The 18,894-nt window shown below is 39.3% G+C and overlaps 1 protein-coding gene across 4 annotated transcripts in view; it reads right to left on the minus strand.

The window, feature by feature from the left end:
* DLGAP1 (DLG associated protein 1) overlaps positions 1–18,894 on the minus strand; it is a 389,361-nt gene that overhangs the window by 287,647 nt on the left and 82,820 nt on the right. The gene's annotated exons all lie outside the window — the stretch shown is intronic.

The raw sequence follows: 18,894 nt of genomic DNA on the forward strand, positions 1-18,894 counted from the left end.
AGACTACCACTACTACTGATACCACCGAGTACCACTATAAGCATACCACCGACTACCACTACTACTGATACCACATGAATACCATGTATTATGTGTGCAGGCATGCAGCAGCATCCGGATCACTTCTTCTTCTGGTGGGTCATGAATTTCCATGCACGAATCTTGGCTACCTCCACCATTCCCGTTTATTGTCAGAGATACCCTAGTGCTGTGCTAGGCAATGTGTGACACTACCATATAGCTTAAAATGAAGTAGTATTCATGTTTGACATGCCTCTTCATCATATGGTGAGAACAGGACATTCATTCTTGTCCTGGATCTCATCCAATCGCTTTGCTGAAAACTCATGCCCAAAAATGACCAATTGCATTGCACTTGCACGTGTCTCAGAGTGCAATGCATTTTTGATGCGTCTCCATAGACATGTATGGTGCGTTTTTCACGCGCATGACTTACAAAAGTTGAGCATGTTGAGATTTAAACGCTCGTTAAAAAAGCGCGTGTGTGCGTGAAAAAAAATTCAAGTCTGAAAAGACCCATTGATTACAATTGGTCAGAGTGCAATGCAAGTTCTGCACGTCAAAAGCATGTGCAGAAAACGCGCGTGTGAAAGGGGCCTAAGGATAATAGAAAAATGAAAATGAATTGAGATTATCAATATGCTGCAGAATATTTCTGCACTAAAATTTCATCTCCAGATTTAAAATCAGTAACATTTAAATTTTCTACTCCAGATTTACAGACGATCTCTACCCTCCTTGTGGGAGAGAAGAAGCCCCCTGAGAATCCTGTGCAAAGTCTGCAATAATTGGGCAGATTTTACCTGAGCATCAGGTCAGAACTAGACGGGATCCGATGGTAAGGCTCGCCAGACATATTGCCACGTTGCTAGGGATCATGGCTGTTCGATTGTCAGTCCAGCAATATGTCCGGGTCTGGAGCCCAAACCCGAACTCCGTATCTGACCATTTGCTTCTCTCATCTCTTGTAAGAACCCATGTGCATGTACCCATACTTTTCCCATTTCTTTCCAATCTACATATGAATAAAAAAAACTGCATGAACAAAAATAGTTTATAAACCAAAAAAGTGGCAGGGGTAAGTATTGCATTTTAGGACAAAATCTCCTACGGAACATTTGATAACCGGAACCAACAATTATGGATACTTATGTTGTAATATAAAATGTAGTTGTGTTAATAATTTTCTGTTTGAAGTTTCTCCCACTGTCTTTGGTGGTGTATTAGGTTTTTGTACATTTGTATTGTACTGCAATTAGTTGAAAGCTTAATGAACACGACAAATTATTTACTGGGCCGCCATTTTGTACAGTTAGCATCTGTGGAATGTGATGGAGACTAATCCATGGAGGTGACACCTAAAAAATTTACAGGATTAGTTGGAATTTTGATGTCCATGCATAAATTGTTTTGAGCCCCAAGAGGGTGCGTGACCAAGTGGTAGAGAGTCCATGGGCCCAACTCTCTACATTGCAAAATAAAACAAACTGGATAAAATGCTATTGTTAATCAAAACAGAAATAAAAGAATTCTGCAAATAACCTTGAAAAAAATTCTACTTTTATTTTCCGTAGATCCTGTTGACCCTTGTAGTGACAGACTAAACATACAAACCCTCTGCAAGCCTCACTCTTCCATTCATCTGTCTGATACATTGAGAAAATAGAGGATCAGACTATGTATTCAGACGTTTATATGTGTTGAAGCAAATGAGAAAAACAGTGATTTTTTTTTAAAACAAAAATAGATATATGTGTAGATGTATAAGAAGGAGAGAGTAATGAAAAAAAAGGATTTTTGAGGAAACCAAAGCCCACGTTTCTAAGATAAAATTTAAAGCACGTCTGAAAGTGGTGCACATGGCAGATAGTCTCAGTAGACATAAGCATATGTAATGATGACCGGAATAGATGCGTCACTTAATGCGTCCTGTGTTTCTTCTTGCTGAAAAAAACAACTAGTCATAACTTGTAGGAAACTCAGCATATTACAGCACTTTTCATGTAGTGAAACCTTTTGCTGTTTTATCTAATGGACAGCATTGCTCACCTTTGACAAATAAAAATCTCTAATGCTGTTAGTCCATTAACTTTATTTTTACATTGTACCTATTATCTTCTTTGCCATAAAAAAAAATTAGTGAAACAAGTAGCAGAAAACAGTAATAAACCATTTTCCCAGGAAATTAGATGAGTAAAATAACCTGCACATGTGAAAGATCCACATGGGATGTGCAGAAGGCTGAATGGGAAAATATAGCTGATTCTCTGTTCTGGTATAGAAATAAGAGTTATGTGTGAGCAGAAAGATCTAAGAGTAAAGCTTTGTATATTTCAAAGGTTGAAGCAAGTGAATGCTCTATAGATGGCATTAGGCATGGAGAGATCAGTTGAAAGAGCTGATATTAACTTCAGACTGTAAAACTGTGAATTTTTATTGATGATACATTTTTTTTAGGAAATAGCTTATCTAAGTGCATCTAAAGCTTTTCTACAGCACATGCTGCGATTTACTGTCTGGCTTTCACACACAGAGGGAGATTTATCAGCACTTCTATGCCAGTTTCAGGAGTAGAAGCACCGAAATAATTGCAAATTTTTGCGCACTGCAAGAATTTGTTATTATTATAGTGACTATGCCACATTTATGCCCTGCGAGCATGGAGGGGTGCGGATGCCAGCGGGGTGAGTGGACGCGAGATGTTCTTGCTCCATGCCTGCATACTTTTTAAAAACCTGCAAACTTTCATTTCCAGGTTTTTTCCCAAAACTTAGTCAGGTCAGACCTGGCATAGTTTTGCACAGTGGCCATGCAACCCGACGGATAGGCCTAAGCAGTGTAGTATTGCAGTGTATAGTAATTTTACTGCTGACGTATAATAGACTGCTATCGATATTAGAGATCACTATCCATGGCAGGCCTCCGAGTCTCTATGAGACTGTAGCCTGCAAGGGAACGGATCAGTGCCCCCCAATGATGGTGGCGCCCATCAACAGCTCAGTTAGTTTTTGACCAGCAGTTACAGCCGGTTGTCATCTTTACTATAAAACTGACGAGAGGATTGAAATCCAGCTCACCTGTTGGCAACTGAGTGTGCTCAAGTTCGGCACGGATCGCCTCTCTGCTGAGGCTCGGTAGACATAAAAAGTGAAGTTTCTGATCCAGCCTGTTCCAGCTGGATCAGAAACTTCACTTTTTATGACTATAAAACTGACACCCACTGTGTATGGGGAGAGCTCAGCCCGGGGGCTCTCTACATACACACCCAACAGCGTCAGTACTTAATAGTATGTCTTCGCTAAGGGGTTAAATGTGAATCTAAGAATACTCCTTTAAGTTGTACTTAAAAAAAATCTTTCCCACAGCAATCTTCTTTTGGGACCCTCACCTTTAAATCAATGATGCACCCATGGTGTTATATGTCTTGATAAGGCACATGAAAGTAACTTGTTAAGCAGTAACACCCCCTTCAAAACAATGGGTTCAAAGAAAAAATAACTTCGGAGAATTGCTCAAATGAAAGCCATTTTTTTACATTATCATAGTCTGTTCAGTTGAAACTGCAGGTGCATTTGCCAATTTGCATTCTGAACAAGCAAGGTAATTCAACATCTATTGCAGTGAACTGGCAAGATAATCATCACTGTGTGAATACTTCAGATATGTGAACCATGCTCCTCTCCAGATCACAGCTATTTCATACTGAGTTTATGATTTGCAAAATAATTCCAGCATTTACATAGAAATGCGGCGCTGCTCATGACCTACATTCAATAAGATGGTTCCTGTCTCCAGCTGAATAGTTTTACAGTGTATATATCTTTGGAGAACACTTTACAAGCCAAGAGCAATTTTGTGTGGAAGGCCTTTTACTTAATTTGTGAAATACCATTTTATGTAAGATCAGTGAAATGTCAGACTGTGTAGACAAAAATGGTGCACTCTGAAAGAAAGAACAGGAAATATGACTAAGACTACGATCTAAGAACAAGGGATCGGGCGGAGGCATTAATATAGGCTCAGGAAAGTAGAATTAATGCTTAGAAATGAAATACAGTACATTTGATTACATTTTAGATTGACTTCCGTTCAGCGGTGCTGTCTAGAAATCCGGCTTTTGTTTGGCAATGTATGCATGTATTTATTAAAATCTAACTCCTGGAATTAAGCACAATTTCCAACTCCCCCACAAATTATACTAACAGGAGCCCTGGAAGCAAAGAACTGGGTATTCTTCACTGGTAAATTTCTTATCCTTACAGAACATAAGTGAGGTGGCTTTGAGAAGTCATGTTGGACCTACTATGCCAATTCTTAATTGAAGAGCCTACATTACTATGGTAGAAAATATATCAGAAATATAGTAACACCTAGGCCCTAGTGGTCTCACTGCAACTAATAAATTTGCTTTAAATAGAAGCTTTTGGTCTGGAGAAGTTTTTAACAACTGTGCATCAAATATCTAACACTTTGGGGCACATTTACTAAGGGTCGCACAGTGCACTTTTGTCGGACCATGCATATTCTTCATGGCTAAAATGGCTTCCACAGGTATTTGAGAAGTGTCTGCTCTGGGGTTGTGTCGGATTGTGTCTGCATGGTGCAGCTGCGCTGGCTTGCATGCAGTACAAATTAGGGGTGTGCTGTCGGACAGTTCGACTGATTCGGACTGAGCGTGGGATTAAACTTTTAAATTGTGTCACACGCTCTATGTTTAAAATGCACCACAAAAAACGAGGTGAACTCTGTCGGACCTGAACGGGAAAGCAGCACATTCATGATTTCAGGCGCAGGATCTTAGTGAATCGCCGCACGCAACATTATAGATGGACAATGCACTTTTTGTGAACTCAAGTGACCTTGTAAGTTAATGTGGGCCTTTAACATTTAATTCTCCAATTAAGGTTTTCAGATCCATCTATAAAAGTATCAGTGCTTATACTCATAAAAGTACTTTTTACCTGTGTAATGCAGTAGCATATAGTTTCATGTTGTCAAAACTGCTATTGTCTCTTCTAGGCATGAATTTCACCAGGCTTCTACTGGTGATAACCTCTGTTGTATCTGGCACTAAGAATATTACCAACAGATCCTGTAAGGCCGATAATTTGTGAGGTGGGACTTCCATTAATAGGAATTTTTTATAGCACATCTCCCAAATGTTTAATTGGATTGAGATCAAACATCTTCCTTGTCATCTTCTTAAACAGTTCCTATTTATGGTACGACATGGAAGGGTATATTATTCTCCTGAAGAAGACAATGGTGTGCTGTAATGAAAGGTTGTTCTTAGTCTAAAAAAATTATTTAGTAGAGCAGATGGTGTGTATAGATAGTATCGATGGATGGTGGTAGATTGTATTTGTTACATGGTATGTGTATTTATCTATCTATCATTGACCAACATTCTAGTATCCAAGTCTCTCCAATAAAAAATCATCCACATGTTTACTCTACGTCCACCAATCCATAACCCAATCTGATGCCATCTCTCATCCCAGTAAGCCTGATATGATGTGCCTGACCATCCACATAAAGTAAGACAAAATATATTCTGTCAAGTCATACTAGCTACTTATATTTCTCCATGGACTATTCTGATGCTTACATGTTCATCCTAGACTATTAGGATTGTGGACAGGTTCCAACATGGGCACTATTATCGGTTTCTGGCTCTACAGCCCCTTAACATTAACTTTACAATTTGTAACCGTATCTCAGGTAAAATAGGCTAGAAATTGCTTACTATGTGCATAAATCATCCCCAAGGACTTTGTTGAAAATTTATCATTTCTCTTTTTGGAGACTACTTTTGGTAGGTTCCAAACAATGTGAGCTGGAAACACCCCAAAATAGATTTTGCGTTTGAGATGACCTGTCCTTGCTGTTTAGCTTCATACTGTATCCTCACCCACTCACTCCCTTCCGATTCTCTCATATAGTGTCCTTTGCTGTATACTGAATAGTAATAACCAATTAATTTAACTGCAAAAGGTAAAACTTACATTCAAAGCTTTACCAAGTCATATTCTACTGTAAAGAAGATACATCAGCAATAACAATACACAATATGTTCACAGCTTTCAATAAATTGGGAAGAAAGCCATCAAATTGACATCATCACTCATATTTCTTCATCTTTATATCAACATGAATGCATTACATACAGGTTATTTTACTGTGCAAAAAGTCGACAGAAGCAAGTTACCATGGAAACACAGAATTCCTATTTAAGCTTTGAATTATCAATGGGGGAAAAAATGGTTGCTTCCGGTATAGAACTTGAAGATTTTACATGTCAATAAGAGGATTTTACTTGCTAGAAACAAATAAATAATATATTATTTTCATGTGGTGTAAAAATTGTCGGGTAACTGTTCAAAGGGGAAGCAAAGCCTGTAAAGGAAGTTATGTGCATTACTGAGCCCTTCAGAAATATTTGTTTTAGGAACTCAAACAAGGATTCTGATGGCTTTGTTTTCCGCAAGTCAGAAATCAGACTGATGGGTCAATGTTGACGTACAAAGTACTATTTGGTGTGCTGATCTGACAGCAGTTGTTCTGAATGATGAGCCATATTAAAGACTGTAAGTAGAGATGGGCAAATCCATTCTAACGATTCTAAATTTGTTTAGAATTTCAGGAAAACTTCAATTCACCACAAATCCAAAGTTTACAGTGATTCTTGGGAACAAATTTCGAATTTAGAAAAAAAATGTAAAACATTATTTTTACCCCCTTTATTAGCAAAATGGCCACGAGCACAATATGTTACATGGGGCAGAGAACTCTGGGAAGAAGAAAGGAACATGGCGGTACTGTTTCTCACTGTATGGCCGTAGTGTTCCTCACTGTATAAGGGTAGTGTTCCTCACTGTATGTGGGTAGTGTCCTTCACTGTATGGGGGTAGTGTTCCTCACTGTATGGGGTAGTGTTCCTCACTGTATGGGGTAGTGTTCCTCACTGTATGTGGGTAGTGTCCTTCACTGTATGACGGTAGTGTTCCTCACTGTATGTGGGTAGTGTCCTTCACTGTATGGCCGTAGTGTTCCTCACTGTATGGGGGTAGATTTACTCACTATATGGGGGTAGTGTTCCTCACTATATGGCCATAGTGTTCCTCACTGTATGGGGGTAGATTTACTCACTATATGGGGGTAGTGTTCCTCACTATATGGCCGTAGTGTTCCTCACTGTATGGGGGTAGTGTTTCTCACTGTATGGGGGTAGTGTTCCTCTTTGTATGGCTGTAGTGATCCTCACTGTATGGGGGTAGTGTTCCTCACTGTATGGAGGTAGTGTTCCTCACTGTATGGGGGTAGTGTTCCTCACTGTATGGAGGTAGTGTTCCTCACTGTATGGGGGTAGATTTACTCACTGTATGGGGGTAGTGTTCCTCACTATATGGCCGTAGTGTTCCTCACTGTATGCTGGTAGTGTTCCTCACTGTATGGCTGTAGTGATCCTCACTGTATGGGGGTAGTGTTCCTCACTGTATGGCGGTAGTGTTCCTCACTGTATGGAGGTAGTGTTCCTCACTGTATGGGGGTAGTGTTCCTCACTGTATGGGGGGTAGTGTTCCTCACTATATGGCGGTAGTGTTCCTCACTGTATGGGTGTAGTGTTCCTCACTGTATAGGGGTAGTGTTTCTCACTGTATGGCGGTAGTGTTGCTCACTGTATGGCTGCAGTGATCCTAACTGTATGGCGGTAGTGTCCCTCACTGTATGGCGGTAGTTTTTCTCACTGTATGGGGGTAGTGTTCCTCACTATATGGCCATAGTGTTCCTCACTGTATGGGTGTAGTGTTTCTCACTATATGGCAGTAGTGTTTCTCACTGTATGGCGGTAGTGTTTCTCACTGTATGGCGGTAGTGTTTCTCACTGTATGGCGGTAGTGTTCCTCACTGTATGGGGATAGTGTCCTTCACTGCATGGGGGTAGTGTTCCTAACTGTATGTCAGTAGTGTCCCTCACTGTATGGAGGTAGTGTTCCTCACTGTATGAGGGTAGTGTCCCTCACTGTATGATGGTAATGTGCCTCACTGTATGATGGTAATGTCCCTCACTGTATGGGGTTGTGTTCCTCACTGTATGGGGGTAGTGTTCCTCACTGTATGGGGGTAGTGTTCCTAACTGTATGTCAGTAGTGTCCTTCACTGTATGGGGGTAGTGTTCCTAACTGTATGTCAGTAGTGTCCCTCACTGTATGTAGGTGCTGTCAATCACTGTATGGGGGTATTGTCACTCACTGTATGGGGGTAGTTTTCCTCAATGTATGGAGGTAGTATTCCTCACTGTATGGCGGTAGTGTTCCTCACTGTATGGGGTAGTGTTCCTCACTGTATGGCAGTAGTGTCCCTCACTGTATGGCGGTAGTGTTCCTCAAAGTATGGCGGTAGTGTACCTCACTGTGTGACGGTAGTGTTCCTCACTGTATGGGGGTAGTGTCCCTCACTGTATGGTGGTAGTGTCCCTCACTGTATGGCCATAGTGTCCCTCACTGTATGGGGGTAGTGTCCCTCACTGTATGGGGGGTAGTGTCCCTCACTGTATGGGGGTAGTGTCCCTCACTGTATCAAATTACTGTTCCTCACTGTATGGGTGTAGTGTTTCTCACTATATGGCAGTAGTGTTTCTCACTATATGGCAGTAGTGTTTCTCAATGTATGGCGGTAGTGTTTCTCACTGTATGGCGGTAGTGTTCCTCACTGTATGGGGATAGTGTCCTTCACTGCATGGGGGTAGTGTTCCTAACTGTATGTCAGTAGTGTCCCTCACTGTATGGAGGTAGTGTTCCTCACTGTATGAGGGTAGTGTCCCTCACTGTATGATGGTAATGTGCCTCACTGTATGATGGTAATGTCCCTCACTGTATGGGGTAGTGTTCCTCACTGTATGGGAATAGTGTCCTTCACTGTATGGGGGTAGTGTTCCTAACTGTATGTCAGTAGTGTCCTTCACTGTATGGGGGTAGTGTTCCTAACTGTATGTCAGTAGTGTCCCTCACTGTATGTAGGTGCTGTCAATCACTGTATGGGGGTATTGTCCCTCAATGTATGGGGGTAGTTTTCCTCACTGTATGGGGGTAGTGTTCCTCACTGTATGGAGGTAGTGTTCCTCACTGTATGGGGTAGTGTTCCTCACTGTATGGCAGTAGTGTCCCTCACTGTATGGCGGTAGTGTTCCTCAAAGTATGGCGGTAGTGTACCTCACTGTGTGACGGTAGTGTTCCTCACTGTATGGGGGTAGTGTCCCTCACTGTATGGCCATAGTGTCCCTCACTGTATGGGGGTAGTGTCCCTCACTGTATCAAATTACTGTTCCTCACTGTATGGTGGTAGGGTCCCTCACTGTATGGCCATAGTGTCCCTCACTGTATGGGGGTAGTGTCCCTCACTGTATCAAATTACTGTTCCTCACTGTATGGGGGGTAGTGTCCCTCACTGTATGGTGGTAGTGTCCCTCACTGTATGGCCATAGTGTTCCTCACTGTATGGGGGTAGTGTCCCTCACTGTATCAAATTACTGTTCCTCACTGTATGGGGGTAGTGTTCCTCACTGTATGGGCGGTAGTGTTCCTCACTCTATGGGGGTAGTGTTCCTCACTGTATGGAGGTAGTGTTCCTCACTGTATGGAGGTAGTGTTCCTCACTGTATGGAGGTAGTGTTCCTCACTGTATGGAGGTAGTGTTCCTCACTGTATGGTGGTAGTGTTCCTCACTGGATGGGGTGGTGTCATTGTTTTGCGACTTTTGATGACATTTTCATTGCTATCATTTTAAAGACTGGACGACCTTTTAATCACTTTTTATAGAATTTTTAAATTTTTTAAAATGGCTAAAAAGTGCCATTTTCGACTTTGGGCGCTATTTTTCATTACGGGGTTAAACACAGTGAAAAAACGTTATTATATTTTGATAGGGCATTTTCAGACACGGCGATAGCTAATGTGTTTATGATTTTTACTGTTTATTTTTATATCAGTTCTAGATTATTTTAATTTTTAGGTTTTTTATTATAATTTTTTTATTTTATAATTTTTTTTATTTTTACTATTTTTCAGACTCCCTAGGGCACTTCAACCCTAGGTTGTCTGATCAATCCTATCACATACTGGCATACTACAGTATTGCAGTATATGGGATTTCCCTCATTCATTACAATGTGTGATCGCACACTGTAATGAATGGGTTAAACCGAGGCAGCCTTCCTCGAGGTAGCCTTGGGTCTTCAGAAGACCGCAGGCTATCATGGTGTCGGATCGCCGCTCCCAGATGACATCACGGGAAGCAACGATCCTCGGAAAGATGGTGGTGCATGGGCCTCGCATTTGCCGGCAGTGTTCTGCGGGTTAACACCCGCGATGGGTAGTAGTACCAACCACGGGTTTTAATGGTAAGTCTTTGCTGCAATATGCAGCAAAGACTTACCGGCTATGGAGAGAGCTCAGCCCATTAAGCCCTCTCCATGCACCCACACCCGGCATGTGGCGTACCATTACGTCACATGCTGTGATTCTTTTAGAATCAAGTATTCTCTGAAAATTCGCCGAACCAGGTCGAATCGAATTTCACTAATTTGCCCATCTCTATCTGTATGGATTGCTACAGTAACAGTAATGTTCACTTATGATGGAACACAATTTTAACATATAAAAGGAGAGCTGTAGAGAATGATAACTGAGTCACATGCAACATCATGTCATGTTTCGTTAGTGATGGGGAAATCCCACTCAGGACCTTCAAAGTAGCATCCACAATAGGGGTTGAACAATGGAGGACTGCAGGCCAATCATTAAAATAAATTGACAACATGAACAAGCTTTTACAACAACTGACGCTGCAGTTTCCCTATTATAAACAGCTTATGTAAGATTTTATGTTATTGCCGGGATATAGCTTTTTTGTTTTGGCAGCATAACATGAACTTCTTAACTTGAAGATCTTTGGCTCATTATAATTGCTCACTAAAAAAAACCTTTGATTTCATTTATTTTACTCCTTTATATATTTTATTAAACAAAGTATAGCAAACACACACAATCCTTGGCCACTGTAAGTTGACTTTAATTATCGATGCACTAAGCAGTACAGATATACAATACAAATATACTTCAATAGTAAATATCACTATATCATACATGGAATTTGATAACATTTGACTTTTTATCATATTCAAGTAACATTAACGCTTTGAATTTCCCCACTGTGGGACTAATAAAGGATTATCTTATCTTATCTTATTGCCAACTTTGTCTCAAAATGGTTAAATATATCTTTTAACAAATTATTATAATAATAATGTTTATTTATATAGTGTCACCATTAGAGATGAGCGAGTATACTTGTCCGAGCTTGATGCTCGTTCGAGTATTAGAGTACTCAAAATGGCTCGTTGCTCGGACGAGTATCTTGCCGGCCCCATAACGAGCATTTACTTAACGAAACACAGTGAAGAATACAATTAAAACAGTGAACACAGGATCATTTAAGTGAAGAACACAGTGAAAGAACACAGTGAAGAACACATTGCAGATGTTCCGTAAATCTGCTAACTTATCCGAAGACAAGCTTGCCGAACGGTGTTCTTCACAATAGTATGTGAAGAAAAATATGTGTGAAGAACACATTGCAGATGTATGGAAACATCTGCAATGTGTTCTTCACACATATTGTTCTTCACATACTATTGTCTTCGGATAAGTTAGCAGATGTACGGAACATCTGCAATGTGTTCTTCACTGTGTTCTTTCAATGTGTTCTTTTAGTGAGAACATCTGCAAACATCTGCAATGTGTTCTTCAGTGTTCTTTTAATATGTTCTTTTAGTGAAAAGTCTCCCATTGACTTCAACGGGGTTCGTTATTCGATACGAGCACTCAAGCATCGGGAAAAGTGTGACCCGAGTAACGAGCACTCGAGCATTTTAGTGCTCGCTCATCTCTAGTCACCATATTATGTGGCGCTTTACAATTACAAATGAACGATACCTTACATTACGACACATGTTCAGAGTTTTAGAGTATGTACAACCAAAATAAGATATGCATGGAACCTGACAACATGGCAGCATCTAGAGATGAGAAAATTATTCAAGATTCAATTTGCTGAAGCTCCATCCAAACTTTCAAAAGATTTGGTTAGGGACCAAATCAAATTGGTATGAAGCGATGGTGCTCCAATGGTCCTGGAAATTAGAAATGACAAAATCCCCCCTAGTATTGATTATTTATAAAAAGTTTCTATCTCATTTAAATTTTGTATTATGGTTAGTATTAGGGTAGAGTTAACCTTAACGTTAACTCTACCACTAATCCTAACCTATATCTAACTTGAATTCCAATCATAATGCTAAACCCAACCCTATCGAATAAGTATTTTAGAGGACTGGAAGGGATTCCCAGGACAATTGGTTTGTCCAATGTGAATTAAAATAAATTTGAATAGAATTTGGAGCTGTAAAATTGGCATACCATTAAATTCAAGCATTATATACCAGGGATACTGGTTTCATACATACAGGCACAATTTCCTATCCATGGCCTCCTTCCTTTTAAAATCAGCTTTTAACATTCTAATAATTAGCCTGAAGGGCTCCCCCTGCCTGCTGTAATCTCAATGAGAAAGTTTCAACACAAAATGGGAGGGAGGATGCTCCAACACAGTGTAATAGCCTGTGAATCTGTAGCACCGAGGGGCTCTGATAACATCGCCAGAGTCGTTCAGATTCTTAAGCATAATTTTAAAAGTTGATTTTAAAAAAAGGAGGCCATGGATAAGAAAAATAAGAAGATTACCACAGTCACAGTGCCTGGATATATGAGTAAGTGTCCCTGATTTATCATGCTTGATTTGGAATTAAGTTTTAGTATGATAAAAAAATATTTATCAATGCTATGATTACTGAAATTATTATTATACACACAATCTCACCGAAGTTTGATAAATCTCATTTGACAAAGTCTATTTGCAAGCTTGCACTCATTCACACAAAGAGCCACTACTATTTGGCAACATGATGAAAGCTTCTATTTTTGGCACCAATTGTCATTTCTTACACATTGGTGTTTAATCCACTTTACCCCTCAATTGCAGATTCTTACATGATAATTTAAGCTGGAAATGCTAATACTCAGCAGTGGTTTGGTATTCACTTCACAGCCACTTCAGAGAATGAATGAATAAACAACTACATAATTATCCTCACTGCTCCAAAATAAAGCTTTATTGTTTCATACTTTTTTCCCTTACAAATTCTTACAAAACTGCAATGGCTGATTGCAAGCACAAAATTTATATATTAACCCAAAACACATGGGGGAGATTTACGTATACCTTTCTCTTTCTAGTTTACTAGTTATGAAAATTTATGAAACATGTCCTATTTTTTTCACGGAATGCGGATCACTGAAGGCAATAGAAGTCTATGGGTCCACAAAAAACTGATGAAATCTTTTTCTTTTTAACTGATGAGGCTGAAAAACTAGGTGGGATGTTTTCAAAGCAGTGTTAAACCTTAATTCTTTTTTGCAGACACGGAGACAAAACGGAAGAAAACGAAGACACAATGTAGACAAACTGCAACAAATGTTCAACTGAAGCTGAGCACCAACGCCAATGTGAAAGAGCAATTCATTAGTTTTTTTTTTCATGTCAGTGATTTTTCACTGAACCCATTTTGGCTTATGGACACATACAGATTGGTTTTCGAATCCTTGCTTCAGTGATTTCTCATTGATGCCTAACTGACCCATTCTTTTCATTAGGCCTTTCCACACTTCAGTCTTTTCCCACTGATCCAATGTTGTCAGTGAACACAAAAATTAAAACAGGTTCTAAACTGATCACTGAAAAAAACTGGAGTGTGAAAAGAATGGTTCAATAAGGCAGGAAGAAAATAGGTTCAGTGAAAAATCACTGATATGAAAAAAGATGTCAATATGAGCCCACCCTTAGGTGGATTCTCCATGTGTTAAATTGCACCTGTGCTAGTTAGTCTAACATTACTCCCGAGTGTGCAGGATAAATTTTTTTTTAAAAGTTGCAAATTCTTGCTCAAATAAGTCTCACAGTCAGTTGTCCAATAAATCTCCCCCTTTCTTTAATGCTTTTAGTTATATTGTCTGCATATTGCAACCAAAATTGGTTTAAATTGCAATCAGCAGTTTTGCCCATTTGTCAAACTTATGATGTTTCCAGCAAGATCTTTTCATGTATCAAAAGTGGTATGGACAACGTAAAGCCGCATAAATGATAAGGGGTATGGAGGGTCTCGGGAAAGATTAAAAGGACTCGAATTTATTTACTCTTGAAAAGGGACGACTAAGAGGGGACATGATTCATTTAGATTAATACCCCTACTTAAGGACACTCGACTTACAGACAACCCATAGTTAAAGACGGACCTCTCTGCCCCCTGTGACCTCTGGTGAAGCTATCTGGATGCTCCATGCTCCCCAGCGGAATGCCGAGTGCGCGTCCCCATCTCGTAGGGCGTGCACGATGGCTGTAGGAAATGATTGGTGTGCTGGCTGAACAGCTTCTCCTTATAATCCGGCACCTCCCTTCCTGCCTCGCCGGATCTTTGTGTGCCTACACCATTGTGAAAGCTCTCCTGCGATATTCTTGCGTTCCTGTGTATTCCTGCATTCCTGTGTATTCCTGCGTTCCTGTGTATTCCTGCATTCCAGTGTGTTCCTGTGTTCGAGTGTGTTCCTGCAACCGTGTTTCTGTGTTACCAGAGTCCCTCTGTGTTCCTGTGTTACTAGTATTCCTCCATGTTGTTGTGTTCCTGCGTTATTGTGCTCCTGTTCCCATCTGCCTGGACCTCCCATTGCTGACCCCGGTTTTGGACTTGACCTGACCTTTTGCCTGGACCTGACCACAAGACTGTCTCTTGCTAAGGTACCTCGACCTTGGCTGCCACCGCGGGCTAGTCGCATCTGTGGAACGACCTGCTGCCACAGCAAGTCCGTCCGGCTTTGCGGCGGGCTCTGGTGAAGACCAGGTGCCACTTAGACTCCCGTCCCAGATGTCGGCTAGTACCATCTCCCATGGTAGCCCAGTGGATCCACGCATCCAGAATCCTGACAGCCTTACTTTAGTCCCAGGCTCAAATGATCAGCTGTAAGGCGGTCGACAGGGCTTCTTTCTGTCAGAAGTGTAAAGCTCTGGAATAGTCTGCCTCAGGCGCTGGTCACAGTAGGGATGGCAGAGAGCTTCAAGAAGGGCCTGGATGACTTTTTACATCTAAATAACATTGACGATTATGTTATATAGAATTATTTCAGCTAAATCCCTTCTTCAGCCAATCACTTCCCTTCCTTGGTTAAACTTGATGGACATGTGTCTTTTTTCAACCGTATAATCTATGTAAATATGTGTCTAAATAAAGCATTTTATATCCTAAATATATTTTTAATGCATTTTACATTGCTGTCTAAAATGAACTTTTTAAATTTTATTTTCCCTGAATTTTTTTCAGGTGGTAACATTAGACAGGCCAGTTTGGGAATTTTTAAAAAAGTCCCAGTTGGCGAAACCATCTAACTTTGAATCTAAACAACTGTATTTGTTAGATAAATAGAACCAATCCATTGAAAAACAGTGCACCATGAGTTGTGGTGCAAATATGGAGTCACAAAAAGTGCACATTAATGCGTTGCTCAAAAATCTACAACTGTTCTGGCATTTAGAAGAAAGGTAGTGATGAATCTCCCACGTCGTTCAGTGGGCTAAAGTGCTACAATGTTTTTTCTATTTTCTATTTATTCATTATATATATATATCTTTATATGCATTATAATATATTATATATATATCCAGAGGACGTTTCCTGCTATCCTTTTACCATTTGCCTCTATAGGATTCAATTGGATCTTTCCACACACTGAGGCTGCATGCCCACAAATGTCATTTTTGGTCTTGGGATAGTCGATGGTCCCATGTATAGTTCAATGGGCTCATATGTCCTGGATTCCATGGCAATTTTCATAAGCCGATTCGCCAAGCAGGGAGGTATTTTTGTATTATAATCAGTGCATGAGTGGACCCCAAATACTCACACGACTATTGCTCAATATTGTCTGTGTGCTGGTTCCCTGTAACTGTAAAACAGCATTGCCAACATACTGGGATGCCAAAAAGACAATTAATTTGAGAGGGATATAAATATTGAAATTAATAAAAATATTAGAGTCCATGATTTACCCCTTTTGGACATAAATATATTTTTAATCTTTAAAGATCTACTCACTAGTCAACACCTCCAACCAACATCTTTATATTTTAACAGATTTTAGGCACACAAATTGAAGTTACACATGAAACTTGGAATTCCACTAGGGGCTTATTCACAGTTTTTTTTCTCAGTAAGAGTTCTGTGAATTTCAAGGACAGGACATACTGACCCTTTTCAGTTTTGTATTCACATCAATTTTTTTCATGTCCATTGTTACATTTTGTTTCACATTCACAAAAAAAAATAAGATGGTTTGAAACAATTGGAAAGAAAAACAACTGTTCCCCAACATCATTGTTGAAAAAAACACAAATATCATAAGTTTTTTTTGAGAACCTCTACTGTTGTCTGTGATCCGAAATGTAAAATAGGACACTCTCCAATTTTCTTTGAACAGTCAAAGGATCCATTGAAAAAAACAAAAATGTGAAAAAACAAATAGAAAATAAAGGTCAAGTCACATATAGCAGATCGAGCAAAAAATGGATGTGTGAATAAGCCCTAAGGCTCACTCCATTAAAGAATGATTGGTTATGATTGATCACCTGATATAAAGATCATAGAGAACTGCATTCAGTTTCAATGCTACATTTAGAGCACTTTTGTACTTTACAGTTGTAACCTGTTAGAAAAAAGCTCTTTACATTATAGATAAAGAAATTTCACAACAAAATACTAAATGCTGTTGTATATGATGACATTGTAATGCAGTTTAAGCTGCACCTTGCAAACACATTCTTAGGTCCGAACGTAAGCCCTCCGCGTGAGAGCTGAATACCCTGCTGACCCCTCCCCCCTCCATTAAGCGGCTGGCACCATCGTACCATAAATTATAGAACATGTCCTATCTTTTTTTTCATATACACGGTCACGGAGCAGTGAGATAGCATATGCTCACCCCATCGTTACCGGGTGCCATGAAGAACGAGATTGTGTAGCAAATATTTCGGACGGATATTAGTCCCCCTCACATTCATGTTTAAGGGGCCTTATAGTGGATGATAATGATCTCTCTGTGTCTGCACAGCACAATTGTGCCAAATTGACTTTAACCCATAAATACCTATAGAGAGGGTTAAATAAAATAGAATACACTTTTTTGAAAACCACAAATGGGTTTTGTAGCGTATACAGTAGTAGCTAAACAGATATTTTGTTATTATACTCATACTGGGAAGAGCATACAAAATAATTCAACTATAAGTTCAACTATAAGTTGTAATTTTAATGCTTCCTGCCTCCCAAAAAAGTGTAGTAAAAAGATGGATGTATCCCAAAATACTACCAATTTAGTCATTATCTTGCATTAAAGAAACTCTAATAATGAACTTTTATTTGAGAAATAAAAGGAACTCTTAGAATATGTTGACACATATTCAACAGTTTTTTTTTTTTAGCTAAACTAGTAAAATAGAAATATCCAAAATTATATTTGTAGCTGGATGGCATGGGCAAAAATGATTATAAAATTACACCCAGTTGTACAAATATAGATAACTGAAAATTTGACCAAGAAGAATTCATCAGTCTCAATATATAGACCCAATACAAATCTTTATTAATTTATCCATAAAAAAAGTACAACATAGCAAACAGTAAAAAGCAGAGTTAAAAGTGTGTGTTACAATAAATACTGTCCAGAAAGAAATCCCACAAAGTCATACTAGACCACACAAATGACAATATGGTAGATAATGATTCTACATTAATATATAGTGTGGTCATATGTTGTTGAACAAAGGAATAAATAGACAGGGATACATTGGTTATATACTAGCCAAATGGACAACACACCAAGCAGCCCCGACATGTGTCTCACAATAGTGCTTCCTCTGGGGGAGTGTCTGGCCCCTACTAATCATTTACCTTTTTATATGGTAACTAGCCAAAGCAGCTAAAGTAGTAAAATTTAAGAAAACTATGTTTGGTATATCCGTAATCGTACTAACTGTGTAAACAATTTAATTCAAAAACAATTGGCAGAATAGCCCTTTTTTCTGTTCCCCAAGGGAAAGAGTTAATACATTTTTTTATTATTAAGTTATTTTTACCTTAAAAATTAACCTATTGAAAAATACAACTGGTTTCCCATAAAAACAAGCCACCATATGCTCATGTCATATAAAAAATGTAAAAAAAAAAGTTATGTCTGTAGGAAGTTAAGCAAGGAAAAACTAAAAAAGTTCTGCCCTCAGTCTGTGTCTTTTAAGGTGTTAAACAATTTTTAACAGTTAAAGAGATACCAAAGAATCATACATTTTTCATAGTGTGGTATATATATGTGTAATGATGATATGAAACACATTACTTTTTGCCCTAAACTACCTAAAACACAAATTATGTCGCAAATGTTATGTATTCCTAGAAAGTGCTAATGCTGGTCACAATGTATAACAATCAGCAGATAAATAGAAATAGTCACTGCTGTAGCAACGGGAATCTCTTCTATGAGCAGGATAGCCACCGTGGATAGTGGATGAAAAAGAAAGGAAACGTGGGCAGATGCAGCGGCACAATGACAGCATGAACATTGGCTTTAGTTGACTGTAATGCTCCGTTTCAATTATTTACAGGAACGGTTTATTAAATGTGTTATTTTTATAGGTCTCTTTGTTACATTTCTATGTTCT

Source organism: Engystomops pustulosus, chromosome 5, assembly GCF_040894005.1.
Source record: "Engystomops pustulosus chromosome 5, aEngPut4.maternal, whole genome shotgun sequence".
NCBI classification, from domain to species: Eukaryota; Metazoa; Chordata; class Amphibia; order Anura; family Leptodactylidae; genus Engystomops; species Engystomops pustulosus.